Raw genomic sequence first — 23,553 nt, 5'->3', positions numbered from 1 at the left:
TCTGATTCTAAGGGGTGAGGTGAGCCCTTATCGAAGGTGTAAGGGGAAGGAAGTACAGCCTAGAACATCTAACTGTGTATGTTTGGAAGAATCACTAATGTTCTAGTTTGTCACTCTGTGTTCTTTACAATGCATAGAAAGCTCAAAATGAGGCAAACTTTTCACTACACTAGCTTGTCCATGAATCATGGCAAAGAAAGGACCTGAAGGAAAATGGCTTTAGTCTCTGGATTGATGATACACATTTCTACATTTTCTAGATCCTTCCAGAGATTTTCTTTCCATATTTAGCTTTATTGAATTCCAATCCTCCAAATGACCTATTCAGCATCCAAGGGTAATGCTGGGCAGAAAATATGATGGCAAGGATTTAAACAAACAGACCCCACTTAGGACAGCCAGGGCTGAGTGCCTCATAACCAAAAGTATATCAGGAAAATTTCCAGAATTTATATCAGCTCCTCTGACTAGCAATTAAGAATTGGATCCTGACTATGATAATTGTTGAATTACTCATTGTTTCATCATTGATAGTGTAAATTGTGGATTTTTGTGAACAATATATGGATTCTTACTCTGTGAAAAATAAAAATCAGCAAAATATCTTATAGACAAGAAATTCCATGCAAAATGTGTGTCTCATACAATGATACTGAGAGAATTAACAAATGAGTCCCATCATATTTTTAATTCACAGAAAAGATGGAAAATTTCAATATCCATGCATTCTTTCAAGTAAATGCTATCTGTCTGACATCACTGAAGAAAAAGTCAGTGAGCAAATACAGAAAGTAATATTAAGGTAGTAAAGAATCACAGTATAATAGCACTACTAAGATATTTAGGAGCCATTCAGTTCAATCTCTTCACTTTGAAGATGAAGAAACAGTTTCACAGTGACCTGTCATAGGTCAGTTATTTGGGGGAAGATATGGAACAAAACCCAAGTTTCCCAATGAGACTAGATGTATTTGTTAAAGTACTGAAGTAGTTCAAACGTGAGTTAATGAAAATCTCTAAAACGATGTGATCCCCTTATCACTTACAGTCTCATATTGTTAGTTGTTCTCCTGTATCTCCTTACATTTGATTCAAAGTTAAGAGGCTTAGACACTAATTCATATATTTTATATCAACTTGTGGTCTATATTGCAGTGACTTTAAACTCATGAAACATTAAATCCTATTTGTTCAGTCTTTAGTACAGCACTTAAATATCTATATCTTCAGTAAAACCACAATCAAGCAAATGGAAAGCAGTGGAAAAAATGTTGTGGTTTATTTGACTGTTAATTAGAAATTTATCCTTTTATTCAACTGTTCAGTTAAATTCTTAACTTTAGGATGCTGCTCAGTGTAACACTGATGGATTTAAAACAGCAAATCATTCTCTGGCTCCAGGTTCTCAAAATACAGCCCTGGAATAGCACACAAAAAGAGCAAGCTGATTTAGAAGCTGCTAGTTAATTTTTACTTGGGAAAACCAAAATTTCAGTTTGCAACAGACAAGTAGAAAATGGTAAGTTTAATGAGAATGAAAAGATGCCTTTAAAACTGAAAGTGCTACAATTATAGAAAAGTAACTACATGAACATCTAGAAACACAAAAGTTGTGTTTTTCTGTCACTGAATCTGAAAATGGTAACTTTTACGTTATGTTCAAATTACATATATTTAACTGATTGAAATCAGCACCTTCCATTCTTGTTCACCTAATTTTATGATTGGCTCAATGTCTAGTCACTATAATACTGACCAACTCATAATGTACAGCCCTTATGGCAATTTACACTCACTTCTTAATCTAAAAGTCAACATAACAATATGAAAATTCCCAACTTATCATAATTTTATGTGTGTATATGTGTGTGATGGACTATTATTGTTAGTAAGTCTTGTGAAATTGATGAAGAAACCTCAACTAAATTGCAGTCGGGAAGGCCTGAAGGGGGAGCTCTCATGCCCTGTGATCAGCATACCCTATGGTCGTCAGTTACTCCAAGCAGGAAAAGACCTACCCTTACATCTCTGATAGAAGGTGTTTACTACTTTACTACTCAGCAGGAGGAAGGAAGATTCCTCTCTCCATCTGGCAACAGCTCAGTCAAGGAAAGAGTGTAGCACCCCAACCAATGGAAATCCTCTACTTGGTGGACTCCCATTTTCCTCCAATGGACTTTTTTGTTTATTACAGCCCCTCCCAACTCCCCTTTTTTCCCTATAAAAGCAAGCTCCCCGCCTTTGTTCTCCAGATGTGCCTATGGTCCACCATAGTCTGTATATCCCGAATTGCAATTCTTTTGGTTGTTCCCGAAGAAATTCATTTTTCAGGTAAAACAATTGGCCAATTTTACTTTTTGGATTGACAGTATACAAGCTTATTAGAGTGGTGAGAAAAATTCTTGAGTTATAAGAACTTTAATGAATATCTAAACCAACTCCTCCATTTTAGAAATGGAAAACTGAGTCCCAGAGAAGAAAAGTGAAGGACTTAATATAACACAGCTAGTTATGGTAGGGCTAGGATGAGAACGCGTGTCTCCTGACTTTTACTGCGAGTGCTCTGTCCACTATTTCCCACCTTCTTAATCTTGATTTTAATTTCTTTTAAAACTTTCTCAAATAGGGCCAGCCCCGTGGCTGAGTGGTTAAGTTCACATGGTCTGCTTTGGTGGCCTTGGGTTTTGCTGATTCAGATCCTGGGCATGGACATAGTACCACACATCGGGCCAAGCTGAGGCAGCACCCCACACAGCACAACCTGAAGGACCTACAGCTAGAATATACAACTACGTACTGGGGGGCTTTGGGGAGAAGAAGAAAAAACAAAAAGGAAGACTGGCAACAGATGTTAGCTCAGGTGCCAATCTTAAAAAAGAAAACTCTCTAAAATGGGCCTGCAGAGATGCATTATAGGTCACTGACCAGAACAAGGGAGAAACTGTGTCATCTAACTTCCCAAGGCTTCAGTTTATGCATGTGTAAAATGAAGGAAATGAACGAAATGGTCGTTACACTCCTTTATGAAGTAATAATTCTGACTAGATTTACTTTGTCTTATACAGTTTTCTGAAACTCTGTGATTTTGTATTATCCATGCATGGTCTATAGCAAGATTTTTCTTGCACTCCTTTCTCATTAGTAAACAAGCATTAGACCTACGACTTTATAGTCCTCAAACTAGAAATGCAGTGGAAGAATCTGTAGTTTGAAGTAAAATTTACAATTAAAAAAACAAAAGTAGCGAATTTGGGTTCTCGACAGTGATCTGAACAAAAATTAAGGCAATTTTATAGTTTGCTAATTGGTTATACTGCCCATCCTTTCTTATTAATTTGAAAGCTTTTCTGCCAAACTGTGAACAAGCAAATTAACGAAAGGAGAGCTATGAGTAATCAAATCTTGAGGTTTACAATTAATTAAATGAAATGGTGAGTCAGTTCACTGCAATATGATTTTATATTTTTAAAATAACGTAATTAAATTAACAAAGAGTTGCATTAATAATATCCCTCCAAAAATGGAAAGCAGTTTAGATCTGCCACATTATTTCACTCTAGCAGTCAAGTACTGTGTGTTGGCTTGTTTGTTATTTGCATTCAAAGCTACTTTGGGTCAAGTATGATGTACTAAAACATGAATAATGAAACATCTGTTGGTATGAAATGTTAATGCGATATACCACATTGAATCTAGTGGAAACAGTTTTGAAATTCCCTATAAATCAACTGAAAAATTATAAATTTTTCCAAACAGAGGTGGTATTCAGGTTCATTTTCACGAGATGCTTATGCTGTAAACTCTGTTATTCAGAAAAATACTTGGACCCTAAAAGATTCAGGATGCAATTAAGGGGAAAGCCATAAAGATATAAGAATAGAAGAATGAAAGAACAGAAAAGCTAGGTGCAAGAAGTTACTGCCACCCAAATGAAGAGCAAATATTACAGTGACTCTTAGGAATCACCACTCATGGGTAGATACAAAATTAAAAATTACTCAGCTCAGCTCCATGGTTCTGAGGGAGAGGTTGACGAAACACAGCTATGAAAAGTTCTGAAAACAGTAGACAGCAGCTGCACTTGACTAGACATCAACAAAGCCATCAAATGATGTGGGCGCCAAGAAATCCACTATATTGGCATGGATATTTTGCACGCTTTGTTGAATTAAAGGTAGATATGAAAAGAGGATACACTCAATCTTTGCTGAAGTTCAATTTGACCTACAAAAACAACAGATTGGAAGATGTACAATAAAGCCTTGAATGGAGCCAGAGATAGGAAAACAACAATTAGTAAGGGTTGGCAAGGCCAGCAGCACAGCATAGAAAAGAGTGCAACAACTAAACCAGGAACCCAGGAGAAGGTTGGCTGCTGCTTTGAGCAAACTGCTGTCCTATCGCGAAAGCGCCTAACAAAATTCCAGGTTGCCAAGCAACTGCTTATTTTCCCGGAGACTCTTCTGAAAATGCATAATAGGCATTCAAAAGTTTGAAACTCTAATAATCTCTTCAAATGCTCCTATTACATCTAGTGTTAAATGATTAAAAGCAAGAAACTCCATATTGAACTTGTCTTATATCAACATTTTCCAAATTATGTTCCATTTGACTACTTGTTCCACAAAATATTAAAAGAGTTTGTTGAAAAAAAAATAGTGTAGGGGAGAAGGGTAAGGGAATTCCATGGCCAATTTAGGCAACACTCGGTTGAAAACGACAAATCTTATATAGCACTTATCATATCCCACACACTGTTTTAAGTTCTTTACATATATACTTATTTAATATGCACAAAAACTTTAAGACAGACGTACCATTACCATTTCCGTTTTCTAGATACAGAAACTGAGTCATAAAAACTGAATAACCTGTCTAATGTCACATAGCTAGTAAACCTTGAAGTTGCGGTTTAAACCCATGTACTTTGGCTCCAGGTTTCTTTACTGTAGATCTTTTCAAAACTATAGTATGCTAATATTTATTATGATATTCCAAAAGAGTCATAGAGCACACCACATTTTCTAAACATATTGGATAATGGAACTTTCTTTCACGGAATACCTATTAATGGCTCTAAAGACACCAATACTCCATGGAACACAGTTTGAGAAATGTTGTTCTAAATCATTTTTTTAACTTGGTTGCAAGCTTAACTTTAACTACTTGGGCACTATTTTTTTTCCTGTATTTGAATTTAAGCTATATATTGAGATATCAGGAATTCTCACAGTTTACACAAAGTTAACCACTCTCTTATTGAGTAATCATCAGTTATACTTGCCTTTGATGATATCATTTCAAATTGGAAATGTTACAGCTTTTTAAACGTAATCACTAAGAGAATTACTAATTATCTTGCTGGTACCTCTCAACAGACCATTTCTTATTTATGCAAATTTGAGCTATATGAACTCTTCTATTAGTACATACACCTTCCGGTAAGTTATTCACCTCCCTAGGTACCTTATTTGAATGTTTTTATTGACTGTTACTAGATGTGTCTAGATAATTTCTAAGGCCTTAAACTCCTGATCTACCATTGGTCTATGATTTTTAGACCAGCAGCAGCACACCCAGCAAGTGTCTTATAAGTCTAGGAGAGAGTGTGCATTAGCTATAGATTAGAAGTGACAAAACACCCAAAATGTCTGAGATTAGGACAAGAGTCCTAATGCCCAGTTAGCCAGGAATGCAGGAATCTAAGAAAAGTAGCAGCAACCTCCTTCTCCAGCCCTCCCATCAAGTGTAAGATTGCTTCAAAGAGACCAGCCCACCAGAAAAGATACCTGCTGGTCTGTGAAATATGGCCTCTTAGACACCTATCAAATTCAATAAGCCAAAGAAAATTTTAAAAGCTAACAGTTCACATTACAAAGTGGCTTTGAATACCATTCTACTAGTCAACTTACTTTACCTTTTTCTATTCTTATTCTTAAAGAGATTCTGGACACCTTAAAAAACATATTTGGGCCTTTGCTTCAGTAGCACATATGCTAAAATAAGAACAATACAGAGAAAATTACCATGGCCCCTGTCTAAGGATAAAATGCAAGTTGTGAACGGCTCCACATTTTTGGTGATGGTCGCACAACAATGCGAATGTACTTAAGACCAGTGAACTGTATACCAAAAGTGGTTAAAATGGTAAATTTTATGTTATGTACATTTTATCACAACAAAAGAAAACATTTGGACAAGTCAGTGATCTCCTATAATCAAAAACTTATAACAAATATATAAAAGAAGGAAAAGATTATTAGCTTCTGGGATACTGCCAAATTTGTGGCCATTTTACTTCCATAGTTGCTCAAAGTATTTAAGTTTGAGCTCAAACATGTTAACTAAAATTAATTTATATTCCGAAATATTCTTGAGCGTAACAATGGTGCCAACAAAAACATATACAATAAAATATACAGCAACTGAACTATAACTTTATAGAAACAGAAAAGAGTCACATTCTTAGAAGGGAGCTGAAAAAAATACTGATCTATTACGTCAATTCACTTTTGTTTGTAAATCAATAATAACAGTAATCCATCAAAGTGAAGCCTATATTTGGATGATTTTGTATTTCTCTGCAGCAGATAGAAGTGAGAGTAATCTAGCCTTAACAGTACTAATAGGAGAGAAAGAGAGAAAAACCTAGCTAAGTTCAAAGATATGACAAAAATCAAGTTTGCCTTAAGATAGCATTCACATTGGAAAGGAAATTCAATTCATTAAATGTATTTTTGAAATATGCATTTCAGAAAATCAGAAGACGTTTAGGAAGATATACTTTAAGGCTTCTCACTGAGGATATTAACATTAAAAAGTGATCATTGGGGGCCAGCCCGGTGGCGCAGTGGTTAAGCGCACACCTTCCGCTTCGGCAGTCAAGGGTTTGCCTGTTCAGATCCTGGGTGGGGACATGGAGCCGCTTGTCAAGCCATGCTGTGGTAGGTGTCCCACATATAAAGTAGAGGAAGATGGGGACAGATGTTAGCTCAGGGCCAGTCTTCCTCAGCAAAAAGAGGAGGATTGGCAGCAGATGTTAGCTTGGGGCTAATCTTCCTCGAAAAAAAAAAAAAAGTGCTCAGTGATTTCTGTGAAATTTCATTGTCTCCACATGGTTTGTTCTGTTCACTGAAGCTGTAAGACTTGAATTCCTGCTGCTTTTTGGAAAGCCAGTTCCGCCTGCGTAGAAAACCAGCAATAGATTTCAAAATGAGATAAAATCAAATATATTTTGTTTAGAAAGCAAATTTAGGAGGAAAACTTCCTATCCATTTTTCTTTTCAAATAGAATAAATGACAAACTAGCATCATGCATTTAAAATTTTTAAGTTTTAAGATTTCTAAAATTAAAAGTCTATTTTGGTCTAAAATTAAGCTGTAATGCTAACTTCTGTGTAGCAGCTAATTAAAATTCAAATGTATTTTGTGTTTGTTAAAAGGTATCAGACTGACACTAGGAGAATATTAAATATGAATAACGAACCACCTTCCAGAAAGGTAATTGGCTTCCTGAAGATCACTGATACTCATTGTTTTTAAGTAGCTGGTCTTCCCTTGGATATGGCATATAAGTGCCGGAGAATCAACTGTGCAATCAATTCTCCACTCTTCTGAATAGTAGTTCTTAAACATGACCGTGCTCTGTTGCCTCAGAGAGGTAATATAATGATTCTTTGTTGTTTTTATTCAACATATGATATTTTGCATTCAAATATTTATATACTACTTCAATGAAGACCAAAAAATCCAGCAAAACATCTAGAAATGTTGATTGGTCAAAAATATCTGCAGTTTAAAGATAATATGCATATTTATGATAATCAAAGATGTAATATATAACATCAAGAAGGACCTGAGAATATTGCAAGGATAGTGCTTGTCTGGCCCAAATTATGATGTAAAGAATACTGCAAGAGGAATCAGAATGGCTGATGACTAAAACTGGATTTATCTAAAGCTAGTTATATGACTATGTGTGTCACTTTACTGTTTCTCACAATTTTCTTGTCTTTAAAATGAAGCTCAAGGAAGCAACCAAGATGCTTTTCAGTAGGCGAACGGATAAATAAAATGTGGTACATCCAGACAATGGAAAATCATTCAGTGCTAAAAAGAAGTGAGCTAGAAAATCATGAAAAGACACGGAGGCACCTTAAATGCATATTACTAAATTAAAGAAGCCAATATGAGAAGGCTACATACTGTATGATTCCAACTATATGACATTCTGGAAAAGGCAAAGCTATGGAAACAATAAAAAGATAGTGGTTGCTAGGGATGGGTGGAGAGGGAGACAAGTAGACAGAGCACACCATTGTTAGGGCAGTGAATATACTCTGTGTCATATTATAATGATGGATATATGTCATTATACATTTGTCCAAACCCATAGAATGTACTCAATGTACTCAAACCCGTAGAATGATGCTCAAGAATGAACCCTAAGGTAAACGATGGACGTCAGGTGAAAATGATGTGTCAGTGTAGTTTCATCCTTGGTAACAAATGTACCATTCTGCTGAGTGATATTGATAATGGGGGGAGGCTATGCATGTGTGGAGATAGGAGGTATATGGGAAATCTCTGTACCTTCCTCTCAATTTTATGGTAAACCTAAAACTTCTCTAAAAATGTCTTTAAAAAAATTAGGTGCAATCCAACATTAAATTTCAATGAGTCTACATGAAATACATTACTTCTAAGATCATCACTTATTAACTTGTCATTTATTAATTTTATATGTTAATCGTGTCTCCTTTACCTGGGCTGCAAGCTCCTTACTGGAAGAAACTGTGTATTATTCTTAACTTTTGCATTTCTTGGTGCCTGGCACTGTAGTGTGTACATGGTAGTACCCAGTGAATGACTACAGAATAACCAAATGGATGTTGTGAAGGGATGTCACCAAGAGAAAGAAAAAGGACTGCTTGCCCAACACTAGTAATTGTGCATGATTCTCTTGCAGTGGGTCTATTTTGCATTCTCTCCACAATCACGTTCTGCTTGACCTTCCTGCCAAGATATAATAACAAACATGAGAAGTGGGCAAAAACAGAGACGTTTCACTCAAACACTGAATGTGCCAATAGTTCTGCCTTTGTTTTACTCTTTCATTGTCTAATGGTGCCATTCTTTATCATCAGCTTATGCTCATGCTTACTGAAGCAGTATACGTCAAGCATCTGTTTTAGAAAGCAAAGTAATATGTTATACTGAACATAATTATGTGTCGATTTTGCAACAGAATTTGTTTTATTCTCAATTTAAGGAGCACACGAAGTTAACCACAGGTGTATTCAGGTAAATGTACAAAGAAACTTACAGTCACATCTCAGAGGCTTCCATTTGTGTAATATTTAAGCAAATATGAATGCTAATTCTTTTAAATCTAAAACTTTTATGAGATTAATTCTAAACTTCCAGAGAACAAGAGATAAGGGAGACAGTCTAAATTATGCCTGCTATAATATTAATAATAATAATAATAATATTTAATTATATGTATATGTGGCTACATGCTTTGAGATAGAAACATTGATAAGTATGTCCCTCTTAGTTATCAGAATGTATAATTACTTGAAGCCACCTGAAATAACCAACAAGAACATGAGCATTTGTTATATGAATTAGAAGTTGAGTAAATAGATATCATGAGAACTTGGCTGTTATTCTTAGATCTTCAATGGACACAAGGTGTCTGGCAAGATTATTGCTTAAAGCTTACATTACTTTACTCATAAATTGCAGTGTGATCACTCAAGACTTTCGTCACTTTTAAACTCACCAGTCTATTGCATTTTTCATAATCAAGTATAATAAAAGTTTTTGATATTGTTCTTTCCATACTAAAACTACACTGTCTAAATTTCTTGGACCGGAAAAACCTGGCCGTCAGAGTGGCGTAGCCCCAAATTTTTCTATATCATATGCAGTTTTACTTTAAATAGAGCTGCCTCTTTTTCTGAGAGTAGTATCATTCCCAGGATGAGCTGGCCTTAGGGAATTATGAGGTATTGCCATCCAACACGAAAAAATATCTAATGGGCATGATTTTCCCTTAAAATTGCTGTGGAGAATATTATCCTCAGTTAAGACATGAAGTGATATGGTTGAACTACAGGCATCAACTATTTCATTACATCTAATATTCTATCCAGTAGAATAGATAGGTGCAAAAGAGAATTCTGACTCCTATCCATTCTGCTCAAAAGTATCATTATATGATATACGCAAGTTAGTGCTTGGGTAATAGAAAACAATTCTAAATCAAATAATTAGAGCAGATCATTGATAGAGAAGAGATACACACACACGCAAGCATGAACACACAATAAAAAGAATTCTGCATGGAGCTGAGGGCTTATGGATGATTTATAATATGGCACATTCTTTCTGATTTCCTGAATTCTGTCACAGTCCTATTAACAATAAATTCAGAAGGAGATACAAACAATTTTTCTACTTGCAACCAATAGCTCGAAGTTGCTAAAGGGGCACACTAACTCAAATGGATAAAATCAAACAGAAGCCATAAAGAAATTTATCTCTTTCCTAACCTTTTTGCAGTGAGAATTCCAAATATTTTGGTAATAATATGTCTGACCTCACAACTGCTATAGCTAGAGATAAACAAACACACACAGCTGGGAGATAGATGAGGATGGGATGGCTCAGCACAATGTTAGGAACACTACACCATCTTGATGATGAGACAAGGGGCTTTATCTTTTGTGGCTTTGTGAATTTCCATGGCTGTTGTTCCTGTAAATAAGATAGTATGTCCAGAACCAATAAAATGAGAACAGAAACATCATCCCAGATTGCAGTTCACCAAACTATGTTCTGTTTATTCTCTTTCATTTCAATCGATGTGTTCCTTTTCCTTTGTTATCCTTCTGGGTCTTTGATATTGTTGGAAGGCTGTGTTTCCATAAAGACTGTAGCAGTTTGTACAGTCAGATTAGCATAAATGATGTGCTTTCCCAAGTCAAAGGTATAATTTCAAGGTGATCTATACTATCATTCCTCCTGTTGGTGATCCTAGTAATGAAGCCCCCTCAACTCTGTCAATTAAATTCCCTCTTAATCACTTATTACTCTACTTTTTTATTAAGGAACAGGGATCTTAGTTTAGTTATATGTTCTATTTTATTTAACACTTGGCATGTGTCTCAGGTAAGATTGATACATTTGAAAAAATGTTTTCTTCGGCTTGTTGCAATTGAATTGGCAGCCTAGGAACTTTAGAAAGTTCCACATGAAATAGTCAGATCGTATAGATAAAGTGCAATTTACTTTTTAGTGTGAATTCCTGGTACCAGCAATTTCAAACACAACATTAATTTTCCAAAGCCGATTTTAGATAGTATTACTTCAAACTCATAGATTCTGAGCCTAAAAGTGATATCTTGACTCTGTAAAATGAACTAAGAATTTCACAACCACTGTTTAATAGGTCTACATTCCTTCTCAGCTAGACTACTTGAAGAACTTCCTAAGAGTTCTCCCTGTCTCTAATTCTTTCTCCCTCCAGTTTATCCTATACACTTTTATCAGCAATATTTTTATAAACAGCAGTATTTTCACATTCCTCACCTTCACCAAAATGTTTAGTGGTTCATCATTGCCTATAGAATAAAATTTGGAACTCTTACTCTGGTATTTCCAACTTCCCATAATCTGCCTCCACTCATCTTTATAGGCAGAGCTCCTACTCGTTTCCATCATATCCCCACTACTCTAACCAGACTGAACACTCTGTTACCCATACAAACTCAGTACTAGCTCATCTTCACATTCTGCAGATTAGATTGTCTCTTTTGCCTGGAATACTTTTATCCCTGTCTTGCCAACTGCAGCCTAACCAGTCTTTAAAGCACAACTTAAATGCCATCAGCTCTGGAAAGCTTTCTTTAATTCCCACAACTGGAAATAATTCTCTTCTTTGAACTTTCCCATAGTACTTTACATAGACATATTTATATGAACATGTTTATGACTTTCTGCCTTTTATTATGATTATGTTAAAAGTAGACCTCATTTTCCAACTTAAAATACAGCCTGCGAAGGCTGCTGTAGAGCACTATGTCTTACTCAGTTTTGTACTCTTAGCAGGATCTAAAATATTGTCTTGTGGGTAGACAATACTTGATAAATGTGTGTCTAATGCATTTACCATTCTATGGAACAGAGGTTTAGAAAAAGTGATATGAAGATCTTCAATACTCAGAATGTAGTCATACATATGGGTAAACGGTACTCACATATACTCACATACGCTGACATCAAACACCATTTTTTTCTTTTTAATTCAACTACTCATCATGTGTTGTCATGTCTCTTGTGTCTTTAATATATCATGAAAATTTCCCTATATTTTGCTTAAGAGATGAAAGTAAGAATGAAAAATGGTGATTTTTAAGACAATTTTTATATTTTTCCTAGTGGTTTTAAGATATATTTTAAACAAATTTCTTATTTTTGGAAAATATCTACGGAGAAAAAAGTCTTTGCCCCTGATTAATCATGGAGTAGGTCTGACTGGTGAGGAGAAAATTACATTACAAATGAGCAGCTACCTGTTATCAAATTACAAGGCATTTTCATCAAAGGACCTAAAAAGGCAGCAGACTGACCAGTTAACATGTTTCCACTGACCTGGGGGGATGTTTTTCCAGTTAATAGCTTCTGAAGAATGCTTCCTTTTGATTCTTGTCTCTGACACAAAAATGATTGTCTCATTTAACCAGTCTTCTATCACATATATCAGAGAATCCTATTTACTCACACACTACTGGAACATTAAAACACAATAGAGTGATTGTCTCTAGAAGAAAAATTTAAAGATTGACATTTTTTTACCCCAAAAGGGGGTTGAGATCAAAAGCTAACTTTAATAGATGTTTGACTAAGGTCATACTCCTAGGAAATGGAACACTGAAGATGAAAGAAAAGAAATAGGTTTGGCTTTTGATCTCAGCCAAATCCATTTGGCATTGTTTAGCTTTTATATAATACTTCACTTTTAGGTGATATCATGACTGAAATGAATTGGCTTTCTTCGTGAGGCATTCATAGCTCTGTATTACTTTGGCATTTAGCAAAGTTCCTACTTTGTTAGCTGGTATTGCGATTGCAGTTGTAAACAGGTTTTCTTCATCTGTAAGTACCACTGTCATAAGAGATCCATGATAGATTTTCAAAAAATGTAAAAGGGAACTCAAAAACCAAAATTTTCCTATAAAATGCTCTTCAAAGAAAATCATAATTGAAGTCACTATAAATTTCTAAATAGCAAAGGGCCTTCTTAGTTTTAAGCTACATTATTTTTAACGTACATTTTCCATGAAAGAGAGCAGTTTGATTGCTGCTTTGTAGCTCAGCATCAGACAGAGCCAGTGTAAGAGAAAAAAAAGGACTATTATTGAACATCTACTACTATACGTCAAGCACCGTTTAAGAATGTTATAGATATTATCTCATTTAATCTTCAAAATAACTCTATGAAAATGCAAGGACTATTATGCCAATTATACAGATGAGGAAAGTGAGAGTGGGAGAGACTGATTAGCTTGGGCAAGATCACATAGTGAATAAGTAATAAGGCGAAGCTTTAAACCAAGCTTTATCTAACTCCAAATTTCTATTCTTTCCATGCTGCTTTTCAATTATTAAAATGCTAGAGCAAAAAAAAATGTTATTTTATTTAGCCCCATGAATTAAGTGATTCTCAAAACTACACCAATAATTTAGATAAGCTTATATGTACAATATGAGTCATTATTTGAGATGTGGGGAAAGATTTACACTATTTATCAAGCAGTTGTCTAGATAATTCATGCATCCCCAAATTAACTTTTGTCAAATGCTTACAGATTATCATTGCGAAAGTTTAGGGTATTGTGTTTTATTTCTTGAATTATCCCAACAATTGTCTCAGTGTGTCACTTCTCTTAGCAGGTGCAAGCTGTTTGTAAGTATCTACATCTTGTAATGCTTTGAAAAAAAATAGAACAAGAGCTTTCTAGGTGACAGCTTCCCATCATCTATCAAAAGACTTTACACGGTAGATTTTTTTAAGAAAATGATCATCACAAAGATCAGTGATTCTGAAGAGAAGCTCGAGTTTCCAAATTAATAGATTAACAAATGATTTTAGAAGAAAAAAGAGGTCAAAGGAAACATCATGTATAACAGCCTTTTCTTAACAGATCTTAAACATTTCAACTTTATTAAAAGACAGACCCATAGTTCTTATGCCATACTAGTCTAAAAAGGTGGATGTCAATCAAAAAGATTAAGGACTCTCTGTACTGAAAACTGACAGCTACCCAGAACTGGAGATCCCCTCAAATCTACTTGTCTTTGAAAAACATAGGGTAGATTAGGATATCCTCTTTCTCTCCTTTCTTTTATTTTCTTCGCTTGTCAAAAGATTATTCAGTGCCATTTCTTCCCCTCCTGCACTGCTCCCATTCCTCAGTCCTCTACCCTAGCCCTTTCACAGTCGGTCTCAATCACAAACAGAAGGCACAGTGGAGAAAAGAGTAAAAGAACTTTGTAACTGCCCTCTGGAACAAATCAAAATTTAAACGTCCTGAGGAGAGAAGGCTCAGATTAAAATACTTTTGAGACTCAGAGAATTTACAATACATTTGGCGTTCCAATTTCAAAGGGAAAACAGACCAATATGTCAAGGGAACATTGAGGGTTTTTTTTTCCATCCTTCAAGGTAAAAAGCTCTAGTAAGGGGAAACATGTAAAATACAGAAAGCATACCATTAACATTTAGTGCTTATCTTCTCTGATGCCTTTCTCATGAGAATGACAGTGAGGAAGCTAAGGAAAGCTGCTGTCCATGTTGCCCATGGAGAAGGAAGAATTATTCTCCATGTTTCAAGAGGCCAACTCCAGTCATGAAACTGAAAGTGACAGGGAACCAAGCACAACTGACGGTCTCAGCAGTATCCTGATTAAAGAAAAGATACCAACCCGTTTCATGTCCTTTCTCTATGTACAACTTTAAAGGAAACTAGCTATTCCATTTTAAAAGTTATGACCATAAAGGACTAGCTAACAGTTGACTGGATTCATATTATCTTTACTGCCAAAGTATGGAGGAGGGGGAAGGGGAAATGAAACATTTCAATCACTGAGGGCCTAAAAAAAGTAAAATCAAACCACTTAAATTAATTCTATGGATATTTGCAATAGAATAAGTTTGAAAAGTCACCCTTCAAACAATCATGGCTGTGTTTCCCCTATCAATCAGACTTAAACTTCACAACCTATGTAAAGCAGTCAGTGAATAAAAAGAAACGTATGTTAGTTTGTTGCAATTTTTCTCAATAAAAAACTAGTCATTAGAAAGCTCTAAGTAACTACACATATTAAAAACTAAGTTCATTTTAGTTTATTTAGTTTAGGAAATATTCCTCAATATTCAAATTGTTTTGAAAACTATGACTAATAAAAGCATGTTTTGGAATCTTTTTGACCAACATTTAATTGGAATATTTCATATTTCAGCAGCTAGAGACTTACAAATAGAACACTATTTCTCCTCACATTTACCTTCCAACTGCATTGTGATTTCTTTGTTTATAAGTAGTTACTATTGTAAGTATTTAATGGATGCCCATTAGCAGAACTCTAAGCATTTTCATTTTTAAATGTAATTAAACTATCAGAATGATTTTAATGCAACATTTCATGGCACAATAAGGCAAAGTACTATATTATCAGCCCAAGCACAACTGACATCTTCCTGTTCATTCAGTAATTCACTTGTGCAGCTTGAGCGGGGAAAAGATGATAGGTGGATATTATACAGCACCTCAAATCCTAGGGGCCATGGTTTATGTAATAACAATGTCAATCGGGATCCACGGCTTAAAGAAATTTCAAGGGGCTGGCCCCGTGGAGTGGTGGTTAAGTTTACACGCTCCACTTCAGCAGCTCAGGGTTTGCAGGTTTGAATCCCCGGGGGTGGACCTACACACTGCTCATCAAGCCACACTGTGGCAGCATCCCACATAAAATAGAGGAAGATTGGCACAGATGTTAGCTCAGCGACAATCTTCCTCACCCAAAAAAAGAAAAGAAAAAGAAATTTTTCTTTTCTTTGTTGCAATTTTTTAACATGTTTGAACATAACAAGAGTTCAATGTTAGTGCCATATAGAGCACAGTATGATTTTCAAAATAGTGTCTTTCTTATTGGTAGATAACCTTGAGGTAGATAGGTTGATGTATTTTAGAGATATTTATGACACTATTTTAAAACCATTTCTCCCATATCTTCCCTTGTCCCTGCTGATTCAGTAAAAAGAAATTCACACAAAATATTTGCTTGGGGATGTTTTTCTGGTTTTCAAAAATACTTGGTTAAATGTACAGAAGATAAAATATTACATAGGTCAGTTGCCTAAGTCTAAACCGTACATATTCAATTACAACTGGCATGGCTTTTTCAAAGGAAATTTTTACATAGAATTATTTCATGCCTTTATGTGGTAGGGTTCCTAAAAAACCTTTTCAAACTGGCATTTGAATATTTCATCTTCTTCTTTTAAAAAACATTTTTATGATCCTGTTCATATTTGATGATCAAGTGTCCTTCCCAGCATTGACAAAAAAAACCCAGTTGAAGAAACTCATTTCAGACTATCGAGTGCATTTTCATAGAAAGTTAGAAATCAATATGAATAGCTGGACTATATGGAAGAAAATACGTGACAGAAAGTATGAGATTTAAAAAGCTAGAACTGAATCTAAGTCATCATGAAAGACAATTCTGTATACATTACAAAATGAGCAAATAGACGTTCATAAGTAAAGTCAAAATACGGCAGGAAGCCAACTTTAGTGAAAAATTGCATGTAATTCATATAAATGAGCAAATATGAATTCTTATTCCTTCCTAAAATTGCCAAAACTTCCAATTTTAAAATGCATATATTTCCAAATAACTGGAGTATAATTGAGATTAGATAAAACAGGTCAGTTATAAGAAATCTAATGTAAGGTGCAAAAAGATACTACTTTTGAAAAATCTGAAACTCAAAATATTGCCTTTTAACTTTGCACATTGTCATCTACCTACCTATTTGTCTATTTAAAGGATCAATATTATGAATAGTTTACATCTATACATAGATTCACTGTTTACATAAAACATTCACACATATAATATCATTTAATCTTCAGAAAATTTCTACAAAGTAGCCCAAGCTAGGCTTAGATCATTTCAATAAGTATATACATATTATACTATGGATAAGACACATTTTATATCTCTATGATAGTAGATATCATAGAAAAAACCAGAAGAAAATGTAAAAAAGTTTTTATAAAATATAACTTTCTTGCATTTTTAAATTTTAGTTATGATTAACAAAATACAGTAGTATATTTTGCACTGAACCACCAAAATAATATTCATTGAGCTCATAAACTGTCTGGCAATATGATAATTTCTTTAATATACATTATCTCAATTCATTCTTCCAATATTTCTAAAGGAATTGAAAGTTACGGTCTCATTTTGCAGATAAGGAAAGTGAAACAAAGAGAAGTGAAAATCTTGGCCTATTCATAAAGCCAAATGATGGTGGAACCAGAATTCAAAACAAAGGTTTTCATTATAAGCTAATACACCAGGCTACTTCAGGATGCAGTGCTCAAAAGTGGATTTTTTTCTAAATTTGAAAAAATTCTTATTCTGTGTTGAGAAATCAAATTTTTCATAATACGGGTATTTGAGATATTTTTGATGGTAGAAAAGGAAGTTTTTCTAATATTTGGCTACTTTATGTGTGCTTAAAATGTACCAGATGAGGGTTGATACAAATATTACCAATATTTGAAGAAAGTAAACTATTACCAATGTTTGTAGAAAACAAACTTCTGCTAAAATTTTAGGCAGTTAAATGGCTGCTGTCCCTCTGTAAAGTCAATGTGGTATAGAGAAAAGATTATAGGCTCTGGAGGTAGAGAAATTTGCATTCAAATACTACTTAAGGGGCTGGCCCTGTGGCTTAGTGGTTAAGTTTGTATGCTCCACTTTGGCCATCCGGGGTTTGCCGGTCCGGATCCTGGGCTCGGACCTACACACCACTCAGTAAGCCACGCTGTGGCTGCATCCCACATAGAGGAACTAAAATGACTTACAACTAGGATACACAACTATGTCCTGGGGCTTTGGGGAGAAAAAAAGCCAAGAAGATTGGCAACAGATGTTAGTTCAGGGCCAATCTTCCTCACCAAAAAAACCAAATAAACAAACAAACAAAACCCAAATATTACTTTAGTAACTCCCTGGATATATGGTCTTGTATAAATTCTAAGTGTTCTCATTTATAAGATAAAGAAAATGATACTTTTCAACTTGTGAGGTTGCTGTGAAGATTAAGATGGATTATGAAAATAAAACATCTGCATACACTGGGAAGTCAATAAATATAACAGATTATAATTATTATTAGTGTTTGAAATATGAAGTGAAGTTTCCACCACCAGACCATGATGATCTAGAGACAAATACATCTGGTTTCAAATTTCAGCTCTAACACCTTACTTTAGCCAAGTCACTTTACCTGTCAGAACTCCAGTTTCCTCATACGTAAATAGCGGCAACAATATCCATTCACAGTGCTGTTGTGAGAATTAAATAAGATGATGAGAGGATAGCCTTCCTCACAAAAGGCTTGCATTTGCCAATTTTGTTTAAAAAATACATGAATTATTGCTTCAAAGGAGAAAAGAAACCAAAAATGCAGTTGAATTACTTCAAAAACTCAAATCTACACTCTGATAGCAACAGAACATGTTTTTCTCCTGATGAAAAGAGACTGTCCTATTCTCATTCGCCTTAAGGTCTTTTTCAGAAAGGACTAATAGAAGAGGGTGACACCAGGCCCTGACACAGTGCTTTAGAAGCTTTCAAGGTGTTCTAACATTTTATGGACCTACTCATTGTGTTCCTCTCACAAAGGCTTTGCATGGAAAAAAAACAGAATTGTAAGGAACAGAAACACTAAAGAAACCTTGTTATTCCATGCCAAATGTTAGGTGAGAACTTGTAACAACAACATAAATGTAATCTTGCAAATTTTTTTCTCTTTTGAGATTTGGGCATACTAAATTGCTTTCTGAGATTGCTCTCCTAGGTGCAGTTCACCTTAAATGAAGGTAGGAATTAACCCACTTTGGTTAATGAGCAATGCTGACTTAGCTGTATTCCCCTCAACATTTTCTGGGCAGCAGAATTTGTCGAATTTTCCTTTAACCACAGTGTGTTTCCACAACCCTTTCTAAGCCCTCTGCTCTGACATAAATAGCAGTAGCCTGCTATCCATTGTCAAATCCAAAAGAATTAAAATGCCATCCAACTGAAAAATTCAATGTGAAAGTAGTAGAAAGGACCCTGAACACAGAATCAAGAGAATAACGTTAAACTCTGAGCTTCAATTTCCTTACCTGTTAAAATGGGGATAATATCTTCTCTGCAGAGCTGTTGTGAGGTGTCAGTGAGATAAGAGATATGACAAATACTTTTGTAAACATTAAAGTATTATATCCAAGATAGGTGGTTTTCTCAAGACTTTTCTTAATGGTCCCTATATCATATTTTTCGTCTTTTTTCTATTTTTATCGAATATCATTTTAAGAATCATTCTTCAAAAGTCTGAGTACATTACAAATAAATTCAGTTTCCCATTAACAAGGTTGTTTTTTAGAGGTAGAGTTCAAGATTCCCCGAACACTACCAGGTTCGAACTAACTGAATGAACCTTCACATAATTATAGTTCGATAATGATGAATATTCACCTATCCATCTAAATCATATAGTCATGTGGTCAAGGAGCCTGGAAAAAAACAATAATCATTTTTTTCTTCAAGAGATCGAGTTTCTTGAAAACATAAATATATTTCTTTAAGAAAACTATATTACCATACTGTAGCTTGTCTTTGAGTAAAATATTGAAGTGCATAATATAGTTAACTCTTTTAATATTTGTATATGTGCACAGTAATAAGTTTGTCAGAAGACAACACTAATTTATACCAAAAAGTATATTCTGCACTTTTCCTTTATGAAGTACATGAGAATTATGTATAAATAGGGTAAATAATGTTCTATGAATTAGGTTTTAAGTATGAAAATAGAAGGACCTGCCCCATCTGCTAGAACAGACCATGTGACTCATTCACGCAATGGGTCCTGAATTATTGATACATATGCTTATATATTATATTTTATAAGAAGTATCAAGGGATCACACCATCTGGCAAGAAGACATCAACGATAGAATCTTATTCTCAGTGAACACTAGAATCCAGATAACTCAGTAATTAAACCATTTTTTTTAATTATTATGTTCTTCCAAAGTAGGCAAAACTAAAAACTGGAGATAATTTGTTTCATCTTCCCAAATCCAGGAAATTACCCACTGAGCAGCTTATAGCATGCTCCACTGGGAAGTCACCACCCATGGATTCTACCAAACAAGATGATATTTCATTCTTAAGTAAAGTATTTAATATTAAGTTTTGTAGTGGATGGTAACAGGATAATGATTTAAAGAGGAATAGTATAAAATGAAGGGTATATACATATACATATACATATATATATGTATACACTGAAACAGAAGGGAACAGAAACAGGAGCCGGCACAGAATAGAAATAAGAGATCCACAGATGGAGAAGAAGGAGAAAGGTGTGAGTTTGAGGAATACCAGCACTGACAAGAGGTGAGAAGTGGAAAAGATCCTGAAGGCCTTCCATCTAAGGGCCACAGACTTTTTTACTACAAATAAATTATAGATTATTTAAAACAGAAAACTACTGAAAGGACAAAGCTTATAATGTAGCTGATAAATGAGCACAAAATATCTGCATTAAAACTTAAAGTGCTTGCAAATTGGAAATCTTTTGTATAACAAAATATATTCTACTTACGTTAACACACATTCAATTCCCTATATGTAAACCTAGATGTTTAGCTAGGAAAACAATATTGAAAAACAAGTTTAGATCACTTTAAAAGATGAATTTCCTGATGGTAAATATTGTGAAATTTAAAAAAACTAGTTCAAGTCCTAGAACAACGAGTAAAATAATACCTGTCTTTTAAAATTAGCTGAAGTAATGCAAGCTCTGAAACTGCTAGAACAGAACCTGGTAATATAGCAGGCTCTCAATAAATAGTTTCTTAGCTTCCTTCTAGTCTTCCTTCAGAGAGAAAAGAGATTTCCCAGGAATAAGGTGGACTATTTAAATGGTATGTTCACTCTTCTAGGTGCCTATGGATCATTTAATAGTAAATTGTTTCCAAAAAGGCCAGAAAGAGTCAAAGAACTTTTGAGAGGTGTCTAGGAAATAACATGCACTGGGAAAATTGGACTGGCCTTTTCCTATGAGGCCAAAATGATCATTTATCAGAGAATTGGGACCTGTAAACTACTAATATTTTCCCAGGAGTATTAATAGTTGGAATGCCGTAGAAGAAAATGCATTTGTCTGACAGTCAAAACACATGAATGTTATTCCCAGCTTTGCCACTGATTCTCTCTGTAAACTCGGACAAGTCACAATTCCATGTATGTGACTTGGCAGCTTGATCTGAAATATGAGGGTTGAATTAAATGATTTCCAAGTTTATCTTCCAGCTCCAACACATTGCAGGTAATAATATTTTACTTTTACCATAGAAACTAAGGTCTGTTATCACAAATACCTAACAAGCAAATTCTCTCAACTTCTAATCTTCCCACACAAAAAGACAGTGCTTCTGATGCATCTTAGTTCGACAGGAAAAACCAGAGGTAAGAATGAACCACAAAGGATTATATCTGTAATTCTGCAGCTGTTATGGATGAACCTGGCCATTGAAACATTTAAGATTACCATGATGGGAAATGGGAGTTAACCACAAATCAAAAATTAGTATGGGTTTTTTATGTCAGTTTAGTTTCCTCACCTCCATAGAAAAAAATCACAATGTGATCTAGCATTCTTGTTTGTCTCAGTCACAAAGTTTCAGAAGAGAAATGATCTCTCAAATAAATGTTTATTCTGCTCAATCTAACTTCCTTGGCATAAGGTTTGTACAGGGGTGAGCAAATAAAAATTTTATTAGATAGTATTACTGTCACCAATTTATTAAACATACATATACATACTCTACATCTCCTATTAGTTATTTTGGAAAACAGGTCAAAACTACCTACCCTTCCTTCCCTCATGGCCTACTTTCTTCTTCCTTAATTGCTTCAAGGGCTTAAGCTGACATCTTTCAAAGAAAACATGTTAAAAATAAAATTAAAAGGCTGGCAAAAACCAGTTCTTCATATACATTTGTGGTTTTAAAAGACATAAAAAATTTGGTTTGTACAATCAGTGAATCCCATCAGACCACCGAATAACTGACTGATAAACGGAACTGGTTTGAGAGGGCAACATTTTTCATCAGCTCCTGAGGAAGAGTTTCTACAAAAGTTCTCAGCTCTTTACTGAGAAGCAGGGAAACGACTTAGTGGCCATGCACAAGGCAGTCGAATCACTGAGGTCATGTGTAACATAGATGAGAGTTCCAGTGTCCGTGAAAATTCCATTTAAAGGGTTTAAATTAAAATCAATTTCAAAGACAATTCGCATGAAATGTCTCCATAAAGGCTGTTTTTGTCAGTCCTCGTATTACCACCTAATTGTCAAGGTAATCAAATACGTATAATCAATGGATTTATTATCAGAAATCCTTACAGCTTTCAGTATAAAGTACAAACTCCTCTGACTAATTTTCAATGTTCTTCACTATTTCTTCCCATCTTACCTCTACAATTCTTAACCCACTGCCCAAGCTCAGTTCTTACACTTCCTTTAATCTACTAGGCTCATTCCTGTATCTAAACTACGTTTTTGTTGAACTATAGAAATTTTACCCATCATTTAGTGACTCCTTCAGTCCCATCCATGAAGTTATTCCCAACAACTTCATCCTACATCCTTTTATGAACACTTGAAGAACATATTGCCTCAAATTGCAGTATTTTTTTTGCCCTTAACAAAGTGCAGAGAGAAAGAGCTTATATTGTAAACCTTGCTGTTACATTCTCTGGTTGTCTTTGATTGAGTCTGAATTTCTTTAGGCCTCAGTTACCTTATCTGTCAGAAGAGAAGTTCAGACCAAGTTCCAGGTTTTGCAATATATAAGTTTTACTTTAGTAAAGTATGACATTGTTTCAACTCATTCATGATTTAAAAAGAAATACAGCAGCACTCTTCTAATTATTTCGTGACCTTCGATATACTACTAATAATACACAATAACTGCTTGCAGAAAGTGGAAATGACTAAAACGAAAGTACATCAGCTTTATATTGCTGCTGTAACAAATTCAAACAGACTTAGTAGTTTAAAACAACACAAATGTGTTACCTCAGAGTTTCTGTAGGTCAGAAGTCTGACATAAGACAGTGGGCTAGAATAAAGATGTCAGAAGGGCTATATTCCTTACTTGAGGCTCTGGGGAAAAATCAGCTTCC

The 23,553-nt window shown here is 34.8% G+C and overlaps 1 protein-coding gene and 1 non-coding gene across 9 annotated transcripts in view; one reads left to right on the top strand and one right to left on the bottom strand.

Annotated features, from left to right (window-relative positions):
* The window catches only part of DACH2 (dachshund family transcription factor 2), a 472,014-nt gene that overhangs the window by 148,141 nt on the left and 300,320 nt on the right, over positions 1 to 23,553 (bottom strand). The gene's annotated exons all lie outside the window — the stretch shown is intronic.
* LOC123282757 (U6 spliceosomal RNA) lies at positions 5,977 to 6,078 on the top strand. Its single transcript, XR_006522998.1, has one exon. It is a non-coding gene; the product is annotated as a U6 spliceosomal RNA (small nuclear RNA).

This window comes from Equus asinus, chromosome X (assembly GCF_041296235.1).
Source record: "Equus asinus isolate D_3611 breed Donkey chromosome X, EquAss-T2T_v2, whole genome shotgun sequence".
NCBI lineage: Eukaryota > Metazoa > Chordata > Mammalia > Perissodactyla > Equidae > Equus > Equus asinus.
The sequence above is the reverse complement of the archived record's forward strand: the minus strand, read 5'-3'. Positions and strand labels throughout refer to the sequence as shown.